The sequence below is a fragment of the Manis pentadactyla genome, chromosome 9 (assembly GCF_030020395.1).
Source record: "Manis pentadactyla isolate mManPen7 chromosome 9, mManPen7.hap1, whole genome shotgun sequence".
Lineage (NCBI taxonomy): Eukaryota > Metazoa > Chordata > Mammalia > Pholidota > Manidae > Manis > Manis pentadactyla.
In genome coordinates, this window is record NC_080027.1 from 15,528,116 (window position 1) to 15,548,924 (window position 20,809).

The following is a 20,809-nucleotide window of genomic DNA, read 5'->3' on the forward strand; positions in this document are numbered from 1 at the left end:
GGAGAGTTGGCTACTGTCACCATTGCTCCACCGTAATGCCTGTTATCTGTCGGTCCCCAGCCTGGGAACTCTCTGAGGACCAGGGTAGCTTTCCTCTTGTTATTCCCAGTGCCAGGCACAATGCTTGCTAAGTGTTCCTGAGTGAATGAGTGGACAGGTCATTACGAGTGGCAAAACTATTCTTTGCTCCACAGTCTGGCCCTAGTCCCAAGGAAGGTGGTAGTGGAAGATCAAGTCCTTTTTAAAGCTATGAAATGGAAACAACCTCTTGAAAAAAATTCCTTGACTTCCCAGGAGGAAAAAGACTCCAGATGTGGCTAGTTGTCTGGCTCCCAGACAATGGGGTTGACTCTGGCTTTCTCCTTCTGCATGTCCTTGGAGCTGAGGACGATTTGCTGTCAGCTGAGCAGGCTGACAGCCCGGCTCGCCTTGGAAGTGCTGACCTCCTTGGCCAGTCGCCGGAGAGGCTGCCCCAGCCAACAGGCTCCCGGGGCTGGAGAGGACACAACAGGACTCTGGATCTGGCCCCAGGAACATCGTGGGGCCTTAGTAAATTACCTGCTACATTAATTACAGTAGATATTTCTCTCCACTCTCCTCCATGGGTCCAAGTGGGCACTGAGCTGAAGGGGTCCCCTTTCCCAAGGCTGCGTCTTCTCTGAAGTCAGACAGCCCTCACCCAGCTCCAGTGATGCAGCATGGCTCCCTGGCTTCCTGCACTCCCTCCAGCTTCTGGGCTGAGGGGCCCAGTCATGGCCCCCACTCTCAGGATGCACAGTCTGGCCCACAGGCCATCTCCCACAGCCGAAGGGGGCTGGGTGGGCTGAGGGGCTGCCATGCCACTCTGCACAGGAGGGTCAGAGGGTCTCTGAGGAAGGACACTCACTTCCCCCAACGGCCTCAGGGGAGGAAAAGGTGAACAAAGAAAAAGCAGCCAGATGGAAGAGGTGCCAAAGGGAAGGAAACCAATACAGGAGAGGAACCAAAAGGAACAGGGCGGGGGGCCAGCCTGGGAGGAGGCTGCAGCGGGAGCAGGGCACAGGGTCCAAGGGGCAGCAGGGCACTGCTGGCGCTGAGAGGCAGCCCAGAAGCCGAAGGGGAGTGAAGGGAGCCCGAGGGGCTGGCCTGCATGGTGGGAGTGGGGCTACAGTTGCCTTTCTGCAGAGAAGATGCAGCCTCTGCGCCCACCTGGGCCCACAGAGAAGTGTGGAGAGGAAGTCGCTAGTTAATATTGCAGACACCATTTATTGAGGCTCTACAGTGTTTTTGATACCAGGTGGACTTCCGAGGCGGTGTCTCATTTCATCCTGACAGCAGCCCGGCGTGCCACATGCCATCAGAGCTCCATTTTAGAGATGAGGAAATGGAGGCTCAAAGAGTTCAAGCGTCTTACTCAAATAGTAGTACGCACCAATGAAGCCCCATCTTTATGCTAAAGTTCATGTTTGCAGGCCTATGCCATGCTGAATTTAAAGAAAGAGAGAATAAGCCAGAGGTGGGGAATCAAAGGAACTACGAGGCAGCGTGTCTCGGAGACCAGGCAGCCCCGCTGGGACGTACGTAGTGAATCGGGATGACTGGCCCCGTGGCTCAGACTGCAAAGGCCAGCACCGTCCCCTCAGCTGCTGGGTCAAGGGCTGCCTGGAGATTCTGCAGCCTGCCCCCAAACTGCATGCGGTGGCCATCCTAGGGCACGTAGGAGCTGGGTGAAGTGGGACTTGGCTGAAGAGCATGCCAGGGGAGCCTAATGTAATCAAGGCCTGCAGCAGGCAGAAACTTGGGAAATGAAACAAAACGTCACCCAACAGCAGCCCAGCCACAGATTTCCAACAGCCATGCAGGGCATGCCTCACCCCTCCCACAGTCTGAGGCCTCTGACCTCTTCTTCAGGGCCCAGGGGGAGCCCTGGCAGTGTGTGTCACGCTCCCCAGGCCCGGCCTGCGCTGAAGCGTGCTCAGAGTAAAGCTGATGAGAAAGCAGAGGATTCCTAGCCAACGCCCTGGGAACCCTGCCATTGAGAGGCTGACAGTCTCACCGCTTTCCGGAACAGACGCAGGGCTCACCTCTTCGCCAGGCTTTCCGCATATTTTAAGGGGTGAGGGGAGAGCCAGGCAGCTGCTTGGCAAGCTATCCTCTTTCCTCCCCAAATCAAGCCTGAGTCGACCTAGTTAGGTTGCCCAGGTGTGTGGGAGATGAGTGGGGTAGAGGGGCCCAGAACCCCAGGACCCTTGCACTTCCACACAACCCAAGGACCTAGAGCGAGAGGGGCTGCCTCCAAGGAACCAGGTACTGGCCAGCCAACCAGGACACCAACTGGGGCCTGGAACCTACTCTAGAGACCTCCTGCCCAGCTCTCAGCCTCATAGGGTCCTTGAACAAGTCCTTATCAGCTGACAAGTCATAGAATTCATTAGCCATCCGGGGCAGCTCAGAGTGTGGGTGCAGATGCCCTGGCCTGGGTTTAGTGTCCAGCCTTAAACATTCTGACCTTCATGCCAGCTCTTGAATCTCATACACAAAGCAATCTAGCCCTTGATTAGCACAGTGTCTCTCCCACTCAGCATCACCTTTGAGCATGGGGACAGCCAGTGAAGAAGAGAGAATAAACATCGGTATTGCTTTCATACAATGGGCACCTGAGACTCAGAAAGGCTGAGTGATTCATGTGAAGTTGCCCAGCAGAGTGAGGAGCAGAATCCAGGCCCAGCACCCTCCACATGTCTTGCTGTCTCCCTAAAACCACCCATCCCATGTGAGTGGGCACCCCTTGTCCCCACAGCAAAGGAGGGGTCTGATGCAGGCCAACACTCAGGCTGGGCAAGAGAAAGGGGATGAGGCCACTGGATAAATACATAGATTTCTGATAAACAGGCCTGAGGAGATGGAGAGAGAATAACAGGGAGAACCAGACAGGCACTCGGTATCCCAAGGCTGCTGGGGTCCGAATCCCAGCTCTGCCATCCACTAGCTGAGTGCTCTAGTCTCTAAACCTCATCTACAAAATGGGTTAATACAGGGTGGCTATGAGCAGTAAACGAGCTGGTGCATGAAAGGTGCTTGGCAGGGCCCCTGGCATCTTTGCTCAGTAAGTGCTCCTTTGATGGTGTGGTTAGTTTTCAATGAGGATATGGATTAGTGAACACGAACATTTAACAGGGTGCCAGCGCTATGTCCCCTAAAAACGTTGGCTCGGACAGTCCTGGAGTCAGCGGAGCATGGAGAAAGGCTTCATGGGACAGATGGGTTGTGTGGGGCCTGAAGGAGAGGCAGGGCTTCGAGAGGAGAAAGAAGGGTCCTAGGTTCAAACCCTGGCTCCCCTCCCATTTGCTGTGTGTCCTTAGGCAAGTGATTCAACCTCTCTAAGCCTTCTGCAAAACAGGGGTTGGAGGGATGGGAGAGTGGAGGACATACCTGTTGCAAGAAGTAAATGAGATCTTCTACATACTGTGCTGGGGTTAGTGTCCCCCAACCCCTTCACAAAATGGAAACTATTATTATTACTGTTATTGTGTGGCTGAGCAAAGTCTCTCGGAGACAGATGCCCTGGGGCCTTTCCTGACCCCCAAGCCTGAAAGGGTTTGACAAAAGCCAACTGCAGTGGGCTCTGTCCCTGGAGGTGTGGCGGGGGGGGCCAGAGGAGCAGCCTCCCACAGCTCACCCCACTTTGTGGCCTGCCAGTGGGAGCAGCCATGTGCTGGGGGGGGTGCAGGGTGAATTGTATATAATGAAGGGACATCAATAATAAATTAACCTCAAGTAAGGCCAGGACTATCAATCATAAATTAATCAAATGGCTCCACGAGAGGCAACGGACAAGGAGCCTCTCTGTGATGAATCAGAAGCACCCTGCTCCCCTCACACAGCCCACCGCACCCCGCCACCCCCAGGCCCAGCAGGCGCCAGGGCCCACAAGCATCTCCAGGTGTAGGAGCTGGGTCTCGGAAGCAGCCCCAAGACGCAGGTGAAGACAGCCCTGTTCTCCTCCCACCCCCGCCCCTGAGCTCAGAGAACTCTCAAACGCTGAAAGGGTTTTGATGAAACTTCCCAGAATAGTAACCTCCTGGGCTGAACTCAGGCAGGCAAAATTTCAAGGGGTAATTTGGTGAGAAAATGATCAAATGCCTGAAAACAAGTGCTAGGAACACTGGAACCCCCTCGACGGGTCCTCAGGGATGAGAACAGCCTTGCGGGCAGCACGAACAGCCTCGTGGGGAGCCCAGAACTCCGCCCCTCACCCCTGACCTGGAAAGGCCTGGAGTCTGCAGGAGTCAAGGCAGCTGAAAGTCAGGGGTGACAAACACATTCTAGGCGAGGACTCGAGGCCCAGCTCCGACTCTGGGCCCCACCTCAGGCCCTTCGCCGTGTCCACCTCTCACTGACCAAACTGACCACTCTCACGACTTCCTCCCCACTCCATGACCAGTCAGGTGGGCCTCTCCCCTTCCCTCACCAGCATGGCCACTGCCCCAGCTCAAGTCCTCTGCACCCGGCAACCGCTGTAGCCACCAGCAGGCCTCCACACTCCTGTCCCCAGCAACCTCTGGCACCTGCTGCCACATGCCTCTTTCTGAGGCAGGAGGGGGCAGCTCCCACTCTCCTGCTCAGCACTCCAGTGAGTGCCCACGGTTCCCCTAGACCATACCTGCAGCCCTGCAGGTGACACACGGCCACCCAGCTCCAGCTCACTTTTTGTGCACCCTGCACTCAAGCCAGACCACAAATGGTCAGCACCTCACTTTCCCAGCCACATCCCTTACGGCTGCCATTTCTTCCACCCTTCCCAGATGGCCCAGGTTTAAGGCCATGGCCACCCAGGTCTCCCCTGATCTCCCTGGTTCAAGTCACGCAGTCTCCTCCAATGTCCACTTGCAGCAGAGACCTTTGTGCTCACCATGTGTCTTTCCAGTAGGCCTTGACCACCTTGAGGGCAGGACCTAGACCTTACAGGCTCTGGTATGTCCAATTCACTTTGATGGCCCTCACTAACCACTACCCACAGTAGGGGCTCAAGTAGTAACTACTGACTAAACCCAAGTGGAAACATTCCCCAGGGGCTCAGACATGATTCCTGTGTATGATTCTATGGCCAGATATGCAAGATTCCATCCATGCCAAGAAGGGAGGTGGAGGGAACTTCTCCTTATCATGAAAAGGGACCTGACCTATTACATCTTATTTTGTGCTAACATGTGCAGGTCATGACACAAGTGCTTTTTTAAGGAGAAAATTCCAACTGCAAGAGTAAATACACTTGTATGTGTGTGCGCTTTCATCATGACCTTTCCACCCACCAGACATTACTAGGTTGTGGAATTCTTTTTTTCTTTTTTTTTGGTTGTGGAATTCTTACAACCACCCTGGTGGGAGGTTTTACTGTCCCCAACTTACAGATGAAGAAACTGAGTGTAGAGACCCAAGATTCAAATCTGGGTCTGTTTGACACCAGAGTCCCCAGTATTAGCACCCACAGGCTGTAATGCTATCTTCTGTCATCTGAGTGGACTGTCCCCAGCTGACTTTCAGGTGGGCTTGGGGAGGAGCATGGAAGCAGGCGTGTGTGAGCACATAAGGGTGTTTGAGAGTCACACCACTAGCCTGGGCTTCCTTCTAAGGAATACTGAGAAAGCAGAAATGCTGCTCTTACAAGAATCACAACAGGAGATGTTAAACCTACTCTCCCACCCTCCCAGGGCTGCAAGGAGGCCTCCTTCCTGCTCCCCCTGTTCTTTGCTGCTTCGCAGAGCCCAGCAACGCCCCGCTCCACACACCCACTGACACCAGGCCAGTCAGACACCGAAGCCCACAAGTTCCTACACCACCAGGCACTCCACACCCCCTCAGCCCTCACTTCCCACAGAAAGCTTACGGGCACACGCGGCTTCACACACGTGCAATCCCTGCATGGCCCTGTGGCAGGAACAGCCCCACCCTTGCTCATCTCAACCATGAACTTGTGGAGGACTTGGGTATTCCTGCCAAACTCCTCCACCTGGGCCACACCGCTCCACTCCGCTCCATCACCCTGGACTCTGCCCTCAGCGGCCGAGGGGTCCCCAGAGGTACGGCGGTTCCCTGGGTCTGCCTCGCCCACACACACTCCCCCATCCACCCCAGAGAGATCCAGCCCAGCCAGAGTCAGTATCAGAAAGGAAGAAAGAAAATCCAGATAAACAGTTTTCAGCCCTGTCCACTGGGGAGGTAACCACATCCTACAATGTCCTGGGCTCCGTGGTTCTGAGATTTATCTTCCCCTGACCACACGCTCATTGATATTTCCCCCAGCGCTACCTGCCAAGGCCACCAGAGTATAATGCAAAGCCATTCCAGTGAGAAGTTGACATTGGGTGGAACACTGGGCCAACAGGTGGTGAAGCCCTGAGGTCTGCCCTGGTCTCAGGGAGAGGGGCTGGGGTGAGGAGAGACCTCCACCAACAGGCCTTGCTGCTAGCCCTGGCTGGCCGGCCTGGGGCTCTCAGCTTCGGGCCAGAATCCTCTGTCCAGAGCTGTCCGAATCCCTGGCACCCCTGAAGCAGAGCAGTTGGGCACCATGATTTATGAGGCAGCTGAGGAAGGCAAGATTGCCAGGAGCTGAGTTCAGCAACTTTTGGAGAAACATGGACAAAGGAACGGGAATGGGACCGAGGACCAGAGCAGAAAAAAATCTCAGCTGGAGAGACACTTGCCCTCAATGTCCACTGCTGTGTTACTAGCCCCCTACCCAGGTAGAATCTGCTTGAAATCAGTACCTGTGTGCAAGGAAGAATGCCTGTGACCTGGCTAGGTTCCCTACTGCCTCAAACCCAAGGAACTCAGAGGAAGGAGCAGCCCTGCTTTTGGGGAACAGAGGCCAACTCCTCTCTGAGTCTCCGATCTGCCCCGCCTGCCACCCAGCTGTGCTGTGCAGAGCCCCAGCATCCCAAGCAGATGGCAAGGGGTGGCTGCAAAGGGCTCCTGGAGCCCAAAACCATAAGGCTGAGCCACAGATCAGAACAAACAGGCGGAGGTGTGGAGGGTGAGCTGAGGGGATGTGAATACTGAATATTCACAACAGGGAGGAATGAAGTTCCCTCCTAATGGACTTGCACTTGGGAGAGCATTCCAAGCAGGAGCTGAAGTGCCGGCCACTCCTGGGAGGGCGGAGAACGGTGATGCAGGGAACATCAGGGCAGGCCTCGGGCTTCCTGTCCACCAGCCTGGGAATGAATGCCCAGGGGAGCACTTGCAGTGTCCAGGCAGCAGCCATTGGGGCAGAGTGAGTCCCACAGCACGGAAAAGTCAGCTGACCACCCTGGGCCTGGCAGGGCCATACCCCCCTTCTACCCACTTGATGCCGCAGCTTGTACACAGGGCAAAAACTTTCTGCCTTAGGGAGTTAGCTTGTGAAATGGGTTGTTGGTTAAAGCAGACACTTATGGAATGCTCAAGAAATGGACCTGTGTTTGATAGAAACAGGCCTTCCAGGACAAATCCTCCTAGCTGAGGGGTCTGTAATTCAGACTTGGCAGCCTGTTATCAGGAACTAGGGCCCTGGTGGCAGAAAGCAAATCAATTTGCAGCCACGCTCATCTTCCCCACCTGCGAAGGTCCTTCAGAAGCAGGCCCATGTCAGGTGGGATGTCCTGGGGAATTCATGCCACACCTGTCTGGCCTTGGAGGAACTCTCTGTGGGTGCCATTGCCATTCTCCGTGCCCCGTGGGTCTGAGATCATCCCCTACTGCCCCCGGTTCTGTCATCTAGCCTCAAGCTCCCTCATGGGACCACCCAGCCTACATCCACTCTGGTGGCTCTGACCCACTTTGCTTTCCTCAGGCCACAGCCCCCAAAACACTCATGTGACCACTCCGCACCCCCATCCTCGGAATCCAGAGCCAACAGAAATTCTCAAGAGAAAACACACACTTCCAAGTCTCCCTCCCACACAAGTACCCCAGATCTGTCAGCTACGGACACTTCCCAGCCTGGGCTGGACCAGGAGGCATGTCTGCAGCCCGAGCAAAAGGCTTCTCCTTGCTCAGGCCACTCCTGCGGGATGTCATGGTTGCTGCGGCCACGCTTGGGACCATCCCCGGGAGACTTGGGGCCTGGTTCCAGCTCAGCAGCTGACTCACAGTGTCAACAGATCCCACTTTTCCCCACCAGGAGCCTTTCCACTCGGGGCCTCTAATTCCCTATGACAGGTCCTTGACCTTCCGGCTGCCCTCCTCCCCATCACACTCCATGCCTCCACTGCCTGTAGCCTATGGCCCTGATCTCTCTACCTAATGAGAATCCCTGACCTTGGTACAGCCTGTCACTGTTTACGAGGGGTTTTCCACATGCACCAACTCCTTTCATCCTTTATGACCACCTAGTGATGTGGCTCTGAGAGGTAAAGTCACCTGCTCAAGGTCACACAGCCAGGCCCAGAATTCAAGTTTTCTGGCTCCAAATGCACTGGATGGCGCCCTAGCTTCACAGTATCTCCCAGCACCCACCTTGGCAAATGAGCTTCCACCGGCCACCCAAGTCTCCCATACCCTCAACATTGTCTTTCTGGACTCCAAAAGCCTTCCCCAGGCCAAGCCCAGGTTCACCCCATTTATTCTTCCACCCTGATGCCACTTCCTCCAGAGATCCACGAAGACATGAAGATTTCTCCCACATCCTAAGACTTCTGGGGGTCTGTAAATTGCCCATCTGCAGAAGAGAACACCATGTAACACCAAGACAGACCCTCATCCAAAGTTTCCCAAAAGTGGGGGTGGGGGCAAACACAATTCTAGCACACTCCCTGGAGCTGCAGACTCATCTTTCAAGCAATCCGCCCAAATGATCCTCTGGACCCAAAGCCTTTCAACAATCAAAGAAGAGAGACAACTCCCAAACACCCCAGAGCAAACCATCAACCCAAAGAGAAGGCAAGGTCCAGTGACTACAGACAGATGGTGCACCACACCGCTCCCAGCCCTCTGGCACGGGTCACCTCAGCCCTGCACATTTCTCATGACATGTTCAAGGGCAGTGATTACTGCTGAGAACCACCCACTCCTCCCCCCTTGCCCGAAGCTGGATGAATCCATGAGCCCAGGACAATGCTAGTACCTGGACAGCTGTCACTCTGACCATCAGGTTCCTCCTTGTAGAAGCATCTCCTGGTATCTCTCTTTCATGTTCATTATAAAGGACACCAACCTTTTCCCAGACTTTTGCTTTCCTCAGCACAGTGTACCCAACTGGCATTAAAGGTGGCCTGGGTGAGAGAGGCAATGCCCCTCATCAACACCAGGACGGGAGGGCGGGTGTACCTTCGCATCCACCAGGGTCTGAGGGTCACAGATTTTCCCAGCACAGGACCAGACAGCCCCTGGCACCACGCTGTGCCAAGGCCATTTCTCCCAGTCACACCAGGAATTCCTGCCATGCTGACACCAATTGTTCAAGCCCAGGGTTCCATCACTCTGGACCACGTCAAGGCCAGAACCATCCAACACCTTAGCAATGGCAGCCCTTCCTCACACCCATGCCAGGGGCACCATGTGCCCATGAGCTGACCATTGCCACCTTGGAACCAGTCCTTGTGCTGTGCCCACCACCTACCTGCACAGAGGACTGCACCCGCCTCACATCTGGGTGGTCGCAGCCACACCAAGGTTTAGGGTGAGTCTTCTGACACCCTGCCAGGAAAACCACGCTGTGTGTGTCAGACCCACGCTGCCCACGACAGTGCCGCCGGTGTCACCATCCCCACACCAGTGCCAGGGGCCCCGTGGACCTCACACCTGCCACAGGCGCGCGTGGCAGCCGCACCTCCGCCCGCGGACCCGTCGGGCCGGCCACCGCGCGCCCTGGACTCTGCCCAGCCCGCCGCGCCACTCGCACCGCTCCCAGGACCCGGCCCGCCGCGCCCGCGGCCCCCCTTACCTCCCGCCCGCCGCAGGGCTCGGCCCACAGCCGCCGCGGCGACCGCCACCTCCATCCTGGGCTCCCCAAGGCCCCGATTCACTAACGCCGCTTCCGCAGGGCGCCGGCGCCGACGCGGAGACCGCCTCCGCCCCCCGGGGTACGCTGCGTCCTTTACGTAAACCCCACTCCGCCGCCAGCGGTGACCATGGCGACGGCCGTGGGGCGGCAGCGCCCTCTGGTGCCAGGGAGGGGAGCGGCGCCGAGGCCAGAGCCAGGGAGACTCGCGGGCGCGGGCCCGGCGCCTGGGGGCGGCAGGAGCCTTGTGGCTCCGTCCGCGGCGGGGGGCTCCGTAGGCGGCCGGGAGGGGCAGGACACACCGCTTCTCACGCAGGGAAGGGAGCCGCCAGGGTCCCCCTCCCTCAGGCCCCGCGTGACCGGGTTTAGCGTGGGAGAGGCAAAAAAGCAAGTCGGATAACTGGAGAACTGGTTCATTTGGGAGGAGGAAAGAGAGCGGGGTTCCACCTCCTGGGGTGACTGAGCGTTCCTTGAGGCGTCGGAGCACCTCGTCATCTGTGCCCTTCCCCCCAGTCTTCTCCCCCTCGGTGCCCACCATTGTGCCTGGCGTCCAAAGGGGCACTTGGTCAATTTTGAATTCCTAGTAAATGAAGAAAACCGCTTCACACATGCCCATTCATCCAGGCTATAAATCGCTTAACACGCCTTCCGGGAGAGCTGCTCTGAACCGGAGGCCTACTGTCCCCTTGTGTTGATCTGGGGGGGTGGGGCAGTGCGTGGGCACAAAGAGAAGCAGAACCCAGGACCTGTCCTCAAGGAGCTCCGTCCATGGGAAGGGACAACCACAATGCAGGGGGCTTGTGGTGTAGGAGCCAAGCAGAGGGGCTGACAGAGCCCTTAGATGGGGCACCAAGCAAGCCTTGGGGGTGGGGCGTTGGGTCTGGAGGACCGCATGACCCGTTTGGGTCTTAGAGTTTGAGTAGAAACTCATCAGAGGCGAAAAGCAGAGTATTGTGTTTCTGTAAGGTAAATGCTTCTAAAATGTTTCCTGTGCTCTGTTATTATCCCAAGAAAATCAGAATGGGCAGGAGCTCAGCGCAAATGGGAGCCACAGAGGAACATAGGGAGCTGGGTGTAAGCGGGGGCTGATGTGGAGTCAGCCTGAAAATTACTTGGACATTTGGGCTTAAGGTGAGACTCTGCCCAGAACAGCCTTCCCCTGTGTTGAAGCAGGGAGAAGCTACTTCTGGAAGTTCTGTATAACTTGTGGTTATTTTGAAGGCAAACTCCAGCTTAGGTAAAGAAAGAAATGGCCAGGTAGGGTGGGAGACAAATGCTGGGTGGGGTACCTCAGGGGATTCAAGGAAGAGGTGAACCCTCCTAGCCTCAGGAAGGGTAGGGGGCAGAATCAAAGTTGCCCAGCTTAATATGTCTTGGTTCAAAGTTCTAGATTTCCAGATGAAAGAATCTTATTGGCCCAACTTGGGCCATGGCCAATCATACATCCCACCCCTCAGCTGCCCTGTCCACACAAATTCGTACATGTCCATATGTCCCCCTTCCATTCATCCATAGTCATCCTTACCAAATAAGTTCCAATATCCATGGTCAACCACCTCCAGACTTGATGCCATGGTCAAGAGCCAAGCCCAAGATCTTCAAGGGATGTCTGTTTTGTCTCAAGTTCTATGGTGATCCCTCTGGGCATTTAACAGTGGGATTAAAGTGTACCTTTAGCCACCAAAAATATCATGTCCTTTGAACTTTTGCTACCCAAAATGTGGGGAGCTTGTTAGAAGTGCAGAATCTCAGCAGGTTAGCAAGATCCCTGGGTGATTTGCATGTACATTAAAATTTGAGAAGCACTGTTATTATATGTATTGGTGGGGAGAGGGAAAAGAAAGGCATTGAAAATGTTTTTTTTAACTGTGGTCATTCCTATTTAAAAAGAAAAGGGGAAAGGTTTTACATTTCATCCTTCAGCAACTGTAGTAACCAGCAAGGAAGCACAGGTAGAGGCTGCAGTCCACTGGCCACAAACTCCTAGGTATTTATGACTTCTTTCCTCTAACTCCTTGTTCTGTGGTCCACCTGCCTCCTGCCTGCATCTCCTTTGGTCAGGATTCTTTGCCGGGCGGACTGACCCAGTGAGTCTTCATCATTGAGGGCTTGAGCCATTGGTAGTCCTGGCTGTGAAGCATCACAGCAGATTTCTGCCTACATTCACCACTGGGAGCGATGATACCAGAAGTATCCCAAGGGGACCCTGGGGTTTACCCATAACATAGCCTCCTGTGTGTATGTGACGAAGTTCTCAGAAGGGCCAGGGGCCCGTCCCAGTTTCCAATTCAGTGGAACCATTATTAGGCCTCCCGATGGAAATATTCCTTCCTTCAGTTCCAGAACCACCAGACAATCAAAACCCAGAGTTTCCTGAACAGGAAGCAGACAACAGACATTTTGATACCGGGGAGACTCATCATTGTCACCTCCACCCCTAGTTCTGAGATCCTTTGGAAGAAGTATACCGTAATGGGTGTCTGGTTCAGAGCACAGATTCCCTGGAGGCCTGACCCAGTCCAGCTACCAGGCTGCACCCTCTGTGCTCCAAAGCCATGCTTGCCCTTCCCTTTGAGTGCCTTCAGGCCTGATTCTGACAGTCTGGCCAGGTGTCTTTGAAGACAGCCACCAGCATTGTGAGCAGCCTGGAGCTGGGGAGGAGGACAAGAGTGAGGCGCCAGAATGGGCGATGAGCCATTGACTGGTCCTGGTCCAGCTGCCAGGCTGTGTTCCCTCAGTTCAGTGCCAAATGCCCACTCTGGCCTCAGTTTCCCTCTGGGTCCCAGTAGGGATAATAATATGGCTCCTCCTCCCAGGGGGCTGTGCAGATTAACTAATTAATGAGTGTGACATCGTCTGCTTCCACAAAGGGGCTGATTAAATGCTGAGTGTTGTTATTAGAGCGATGGAGGGTGTGTGACAGGCAGAGTCAACTGGAGACAGATCTGCTCCCCTCGCCTCCTTCCCACCCCCTTTCTCCGTCTGCCCCACACTGCAAGCTGAACATCTTGCAAGACAAAACCAAGATGATTTTTGGCTCCCCAAAGACAATGTATAACTTTTGCACGTCTCCCCTGTACTGGAATGTGAGTCATGGCCGAGCTTCATAGCATAATCTGTCCCTAACAGCTGACACAGCTGTGCCCTGCCCCAGAGTCAGCTCCCAACAGCTGCAGAATGGGATGGTGTGGCCAGTGATTGCATCAGGTAGAGCTGCCTGCAGAAAGACAACTGCAGATCCTTGAGCTGGCACCACCGCCTGACTGCAGGGCTCTGTGGTCCCAGGGATTGAGTGACTGACTGCCTTTCCTCACAGTCTGAGGGAGGAGACAGCCAACGGGAACACTGGCATAAGGTTTGGGGCATCAAAAGCATGCAGGGTCTTAAAGTGCAAAGTATCTGCTCTTGGCCACAGGAGATCCAATGACTGTATTTTAGCTTAGATGCAAGGTATAGGATAACTGGATGAAATCACAGTTCTGGGGCATGGTGACTTCAACCCAGCTTGCTCCCAGATGAGAAAGTCCAGAGAGGCCCCCCAGTGAGGCAGTGAATGTGCCTTTTCCAGTAGCCTGTGTGAGATCATTGCCCACCTCCAGACCCTGGGTGCCCAGTCCCTGAGTGTTGTAGGGTGCTGGCTCCCACCATGAGTTCTGGTACGCACGATGGGTTGGGTGGGCAGGAATCACTCAGTCCCGCCACCAGGTAAATAAGTCTGCATCTGACAACCAAGGGGAGTGTTGTTTACCCAAATAGCACAGACTCAGCCTGCCTGGGGAGGTGAGAGAAAAGCTCTGGAGGCTGAGCTGTCAGACTCCCACAGGGAGAGAAATGAGCCAATTGTGAGGTCTAAGAAATGCATGTGAATTGGGGCCTGGGGCACCTGGAACCCGCTTTGGATCACCCAGGGCATCTCTTGGTAACGTTTCAGCTCTTATTTCCTCTGAAAACGGCTGCTCTCCCTGCTTGCTTGCTTCTCCTGCTCTGACACACCGGAATACATTGGGATATGCTGAGGGCCTGGGCAAGAGACAAGTTGTTCTCCTCACCAGAGGGAGGCCTACCAGCCCATACCTTTCACCTGTGTAAGTGCAATTTGCAGAGTCTTGACATATCTATACGGTGATGGAGTGGTAATGGTGGAGATGCTGGAGGAAGTGATAATGACGGTATTTTGGGTAGGAAAAAGAGGAGGACAGGTGGCTTCCAAGGGCAAGTGCTGGGAGGTCTTTCCATTCCTGCTTCATCCTCCATTCACTTGGGTATCACGAGCATTTTCACAATGCCCAGAGGATTGGGGGATCCTTGCATCTCATTAAGCCAGCCTATTTGTAAGTGTCTGTTCCCTAATGGGTATTGTAGTAACTAGTTTTTCTCCTTGGGGGCACTGGGGAGCTACAGGATTGTAAACACAGATGTCTCAGGGGAAAGCTGGCATGCTTATTGACTAGTGCAATTCGTCTGCATTTTCTGGACAGCAGTAACAAGAGCAGAGGGTCTGTCCTCTGGAGGGTGTTCATCTGTCCACCCATTCATTCTTCCACCTGCTTCATCACCTATTCCATCCACCCAGCCATTCATCCACTCACCCATCCTTCCACCCAGTCTGTCCATTAACCTGCTCCTCCATCCATCTACCCATTCTTCTGCTCCCCCTCACATTCATCCACCCATCCATCCATCCATCCATCCAACCATCCATCCAACTATATCCTAATTCAAGTGCTATTGATTCTTCCTCCTAAATGTCTTTGAAACTGTCCACTTCTGTCTATTTCCACCCAAGTCCAGGGCCCCTTTGTCTCTTTTCAGGGTAACTGCAATAGGTTTCTACCTGCCCTCACTTCTCATCTATTTTCCACCCAATAGATAGAGTGACCTTTTATAAATGAACATTGTATTATGTCATGTCACTGCTTAAAGCCTTGCTGTGGTTTTTTAACCCTCTTGAAATACAGACCCAAGTTGTTTTCAGGTATACAGTAAAGTGCACAGCTTGATGAATCTCCTACATATGCATATACCTGTGGCCACACCCACGAGAAGATACAGAATATTTCCAGTTCTTTGTACTTTCCACAGTCAGCATCCACACCCCAGAAGTAATTACTACTCAGACTTTTATGCCATTGGTTAGTTTTGTCTAATCATGAACTTCCTATAGATGGTATCATAGGGGATGTACACTTTTGGGTCTGGCTTCTTTTGCTCAACATCATGTTTGTGAGATTCATCCATGTTATTGTGTGTATCAGTAGTTCATTCTTCTTTACTGCTGTGTAGTCTTTCATTAGATGAATATACCATAACTTGTTATTCTGCTATTGATGGATAGGTAGTTTTGTCTAGTTTGGGGCACAAATGAATAAGGCTGCTACGAACACTCTTGTACAAGTCTTTTGGTGGACATTGTGCCTCTTTCTGGTGGGTGGGCAGAATAACAATCCTCCAGTGATGTCCACATCCTAATCCTCAGAATCTGTGAATATGTTAGGTTAACATGGCAAAGGGAAATTAAGGTTGCAGATGGAATTAAGGTTGCTAATCAGCTGACTTTGAGATGGGGAGATCATCTTGGATTATCTTGGTGGGCCCAATGTAATCACAAGGGTTTTTATAAGTAGAAGAGGGAAGCTGAGGGAGAGAACCATAGAGTTGGCAGTGTGAGAAAGACTCAACCAACCATTGTAGATTTGAGGAAGAGCCAGTGAATGTGGGCAGCCTCTAGAGGCTGGAAAAGGCAGAGAAACAGATCGTACCCTAACACCTCCAGAAGGACGTAGCCTGCTGACACCTTGAGTTTAATCCAATGAGACCCATTTTGGACTTCTGACCTACAAAACGATAAAATAATACATTTGTTTTAAGTCACCAAGTTTGTGGCAATCTGTTACAGCAGCAATAAGAAACTAATACAGATAGATGCTTAGGAATGGGATTGCTGGATCATAGGATAATCCAAAGGCTCAAATTCTGCTTGTGGTCACCACACCCAGCATGTCTGGCCCTGCCAAGGTGACCACCTCCATCTCAGGCCGCTCTCTCCACCTTCCAGTTACATCAGCCACATCAGCCACACTGTTCCTCAGAGGTCTTCTCTGCATGTACTGTTCCTTCTGCAGAATGACCTTTCCCTCTCCCTCCTCTTTAGGTATCAGTCCTCAGGATACTTTGCCAAGAAAGGAGGTCAGTCTCCTTAACTGATGTGTTCCCCAAATACTCTCTTCTTTTCCACCAGGGCACTTGTCAAGGTTTGCAATGACATACTCATTTGAATGGTTGAGTGTCTTCCCAGACACCCCCATGCACACCACATGGGCAGGGACTGGGTCACCACTGCATCCTCAGCATCTAGCTGCAGTGCCTGGCACATAGTAGGCCCACAGCAGTGACCTGCTCAATGTTGAGTGACTCTTTCTGTTTGATGGGGGTGGGGAGTGGGGCACTGTAGGCTGGATGCAGGGAGCATGTCAGAGAGAGTGAGGAGAGGAGGAGGGAAGGAAGGGAGAAGACAGGAGGAGACAGAGGAGGGAGAAGCACCCACCCAGAGATCACCATGGCCACATTCTGCCCTCGTCTTCATCTCATTGCACTGGCATCCCCAGGGCAAGAAGACTCTTGAAAACTGTTCATGTGGTTCCAACCCACAGGAGGCAAATGCTGGTCTCTTAGTGAGAAAGGCCCCGTCTTCCTTTACAGACAGCTCAATGCCTTTCCAGGGACCTGTGACTCATGCTTACTGCCTTGGAAACAGTCGGCCCCTGAGGCAGGAGGGATTTTATAAGTAAAAATGGTGAGGTGACCAAGACTCAGAGACAGGCAATGAGCTGCCCAAGGCCCCCCAACATGTTAATCAGAGCTGGGACCAGAAACTGTTGCTCTTGACGCACGGCTCAGTGGTGGGTTGGGGCAGGGTTGCCTGATTTAGCAAATAAAAAACTGGGATGCCCAGTGAAATTTGAATTTCAGATGAATGGCAAATGATTTTTTAGAGTAAGTCCCAAACACTGCATAGAACAAGGGCACACTAAAGAATTATCATTGTCCTTCATCTGCAATTCAAATTTAACTGGGCATCCTGTGTTTTATCTGGCAATGCCAGGTAGGGGTGAGGTAGAACTGTGGATGGGGAGATTGATCTCTGCTTCACTACCGAGCAGGACTTTCTGGGGGCACTCAGTCCTGTGGTGTCCAGAGCACACAGCCTATCCATCCGCTGGACAGAGCAGGCCACCCTCTGATTCTCTGGCCTCCTTGAATCGCCCTCCTCAGCCTCTGAGCAGACCCCAGCCTTCTGCAAGGCCACCGGCTCTCCACTTTGTACATCAGAATCATCTGCCCAGGCTGCGCCCCCGGCCAATTCCAGCAGGGTCTCTGGGGCTTAGACTCAGCCATCAGGAGTGCTTAAAGATCCCCAGGCAATTCCAGCTCACTGTCGAGTTTGAGAACCATGGTGCTGGCACGACCCGCTAAGTCCCATTAGTTCTGCCCTCAGCTCCCAGAAGAGCCGTGAGTACCTCTGCTGCCTCGGCTGCTCCCTTTTCAAACCCCCCACCGCAGGCGCTTTCTGCCCTTGGCAACTCAGAGTTTCAGCTTCAGAGAGTGCCAGTTCTTTCTCCCCCCAGACTCATCAGGAAAGCAGGGCTGGGACTCCGCATCTGGGGTCCCTGGGCCCCTGATGTACTGACCACAGGTGATGGGATCTGAGGCACTCTGGGGAGCCAGCTGGGGTTCCAGGGTAAAGGCCAGGCAGAGACAGGTTGTTACGTGCACTAGTTCTTTGTTCTTTGGGCCCAGTCCTCAGGCGGGGTAGCATCTGTTGGCTGTGGGTCTCTGTAGTGTCCCGCCGTACCTCTCCCCCACAACCCGCAGTGTACTTGTGATTACTCCGTGTCTGTCCCAGTAGATTCAACCCCAGGAAGGCAGGGGACAGGTCTGCTTCTGTGTCCCCACAGCTTGGCTGGTGGCTGGAGCAGGGGCTCAATTAATGTTTGTATGGTCTGTAGATGAACTTTAGCAATCATGAGCTCCAGCCCTGTCCTTGTACATATAAGGAAACAGGCACAGAGAGGGGACAGGACCTGCCCCACATTGCACAGCATGGTGGAGGACTAAATCCAAGGCTCTGATTCCCATTTCAGGGCTCTTTCCACTGAGTACCACTGGGCCCCCAGGCATCTCAGGCGTGCTCTGAGTCTTCATTTCTCCTCTCTTTAAGATTACATCCCCCTACCCCTACCCCCCACATTGTGACTTACACTCACATACACTCTCTCTCTCTTCCCAAGGCTTCCCTTTCTGGGAAGGGTCAGGGTGACCCTGGCAGTGGGTGGGGAGACAGACAGGGACTGGAGGACGGCTTTGTTCTAGGGGAGACGCCGGAAGTCCCTCCAGTCAGAAGCCTCCTCTACCAGACTTCTGGGTGAATAACCACTGCAGGGTAGGGAGGCAGCCGGGCTTGCATTCTGACAGGCCTCACAGTGTGGACGTTGCTCTCTCTCCTGCCCCTTTTGCCTGATGGACTGTACTGCCCCCAAGCTCCCAGAGCCTGCTTCTCCCCAGGCCTCTCATGAAGCTGGAAGGTGCACAAACAGGATTTGGAGCCAAGCTGAGCTACTATCTCTGAAGTCTAAACCCTACCTTTCCTGGCTGTGAGATCCTCTTTAAGGCTCAGTTTCCGAGTTGGGAAAATGGGTCTAATATTACCGCCTGGTGGGGTGGTGGTAAGGCCTCCAGGCATGGCGCCTGGCCCAGAGTAGGTGCTGAGCCACTGTCCTTTCCCTGAGCTTTTGGCCTGGAGTTTTGGTGACACTCTAACGTAAATGTGAGCATAGTTAGCAAAAACTCAAGGCTGAGGCCCAGATTGGACAAACTGATGTCACCATTCCTTCCTGAGGTGTGAGTCAGAAGGTGGCCTTTTCGGTAAGTTCATGAATGACAATGACTTCCTAATGGGCTCCCAAGGGCCCCAGCAACTTTGAGAGACTCCCCTGCCTTTTGAAGTCCACACCAGGATGGTTAAGCAAGCATCTGCCCCAAGGGGCACTGGAGGCGGCTCTGCAATGGGTCTCGCTGGGAACACAGATATCAGGGGGTGCAGAGCCAGACAGGCTGCTAGGGGCAGGCCAATCCGGAAACCGAAGGGCTGGCCTTGGACCTCAGACACTCTTTTCTTAGCAGTGTTTTTTTTTTTTTAATTTGTGTGTGTGTGGTAAAATATACATAACATAAAATTAGCCGTTTCAACCACTTTTAAATGTGTAGCCAGTTGGTCAGAAGTACAGGTGACAGTCTGGGCTTGCAACTGGTGTCTGCAATGGGGGCAGTCTTGTGGGACTGAGCCCTTAACCTTTGGAATCTGAACCCTTAACCTTTGGAATCCAGGTAGATGGTGTCAGAATTGAGTTGAATTCTTGGACACCCTGCTGGTATCCAAGAACTGCTTGTTGGTGTTGGAAAGCCACGCACACACAAACATGTTGGAATTGGGTCCAGGGACCTAAAACAGCATGGTATTAGGACCACCCAGTCAAAGCCTTTCTTCAGGACACATACCAACAGGGAGCAGGTGACATGGGTCAGGATTGTTGTGGGGCCCCCAGTAGTGAGCTTTGGAGCCTGGAGGATGTGTGGCTGATGCATCAACTGCCCCTGCTGTGCCTTTTCCTAAGTTCCCACCTGTGCCCCTAACCCAGCATTGTCTGTAGGTTCCCCAAGCCTGGGAGCTGGAAAGCATTTGGCTTCCACATATGTAATATTTTTCAAATATATGTGGATGCCATTATGATTAATAACATTCAGATTCACCAAAAGCTTTTCTGAATTCACAGTGGTCTTTCGTGATGTTTTCCCAGCCAATGAATACTCAAAAATACAGCTATTAACAAACGGGATGGGAATACCTGAAACTTGAAATGTAAGAGTTCAGAAAACAAGTGTTCAGAATGGGCCCTGGAGGTAAGCTCATTTGGCCATTTTGGGGTTTCCAAAATGGGGGGAATGCTTAAATATCCTACCTCCCTGGAGTCACCCTTCCCTGAAAGATCCGGTTCAAATGGCTTATGTCCCTCTTCTTTGCCCTGGGGAACTCTAGCATCTTCTCAACATCTCTGAGAATCTCCGAGGGATGCTCATGATCAAACTCCTGTTACTGCTCAGTCCAGATCCTTACAGCCCCCACTCCCCACTTGCTAACTGCTATTTCCCTCCACAGTGCTTTGCCAAGCACAGCCTGGCCCGTGCTGATGGGTGACCAGTGGGACACGGAGAGCCAGACTGCCAGGGCTCAAAGCCCACTTCTGCTGTGAGCTGAGTGACCCTGGACAAAGTACTCTCTCTCCCTGGCTTGGTTTATTCATAACACACTGAGGACAAGAGGCAAGCCCTTCCTCTTCAGGCTGGCGGCAGGTCACGTAAATTGTTGTGGATAACACATTAGTGCCTGGCAGTTAGGGGATATGAGCCACCATTTTTATTTATCCTCCCACTAAGCACTATGGTGTGTAACTCATTTTATGAATGGTTTGGGGGTAGAGGAAGGAGATCACAGCCCAGCACCAGAACCACGGACCTCACCATGTCTAGCATCTTTTCTGTCTGCAGCATAGAAAATGTCTCACCAGCCAGTCATCTCCTCCGGCTGGGGCCTGATGCCATTTCTGGGTACCTGCTCACTACCCCTTCCCTGCACCCCCATCCCACATCGCAGTTCTACAGCCTCCCAACCCCAACTCAGCTACCAGTAGAAGATGCAGAGTTGATTTTGCAGGGCATCTACGTTTTGATCTCAATTGCTGTCATATGGAAGAGGCTGTAAGACAATTGCTCAGTGAGGCTAAGACTGCCCCCTAG

General features: G+C 53.3%; 1 protein-coding gene across 9 annotated transcripts in view; it reads right to left on the reverse strand.

Moving 5' to 3' along the window:
* Window positions 1–10,054, reverse strand: part of DAGLA (diacylglycerol lipase alpha) — a 61,250-nt gene extending 51,196 nt beyond the window's left edge. For 8 of the 9 annotated variants that reach the window (XM_036925343.2, XM_036925332.2, XM_036925264.2 and 5 more), the window contains exon 1: window positions 9,902–10,054. The gene's annotated coding sequence lies outside the window, so the exon portion shown is untranslated. Of the gene's footprint in view, window positions 1–9,577; window positions 9,655–9,901 lie in introns of all 9 variants that reach the window. The other variant, XM_036925302.2, reaches the window with a different exon arrangement.
* Between the last annotated feature and the right edge of the window lie 10,755 nt (window positions 10,055–20,809).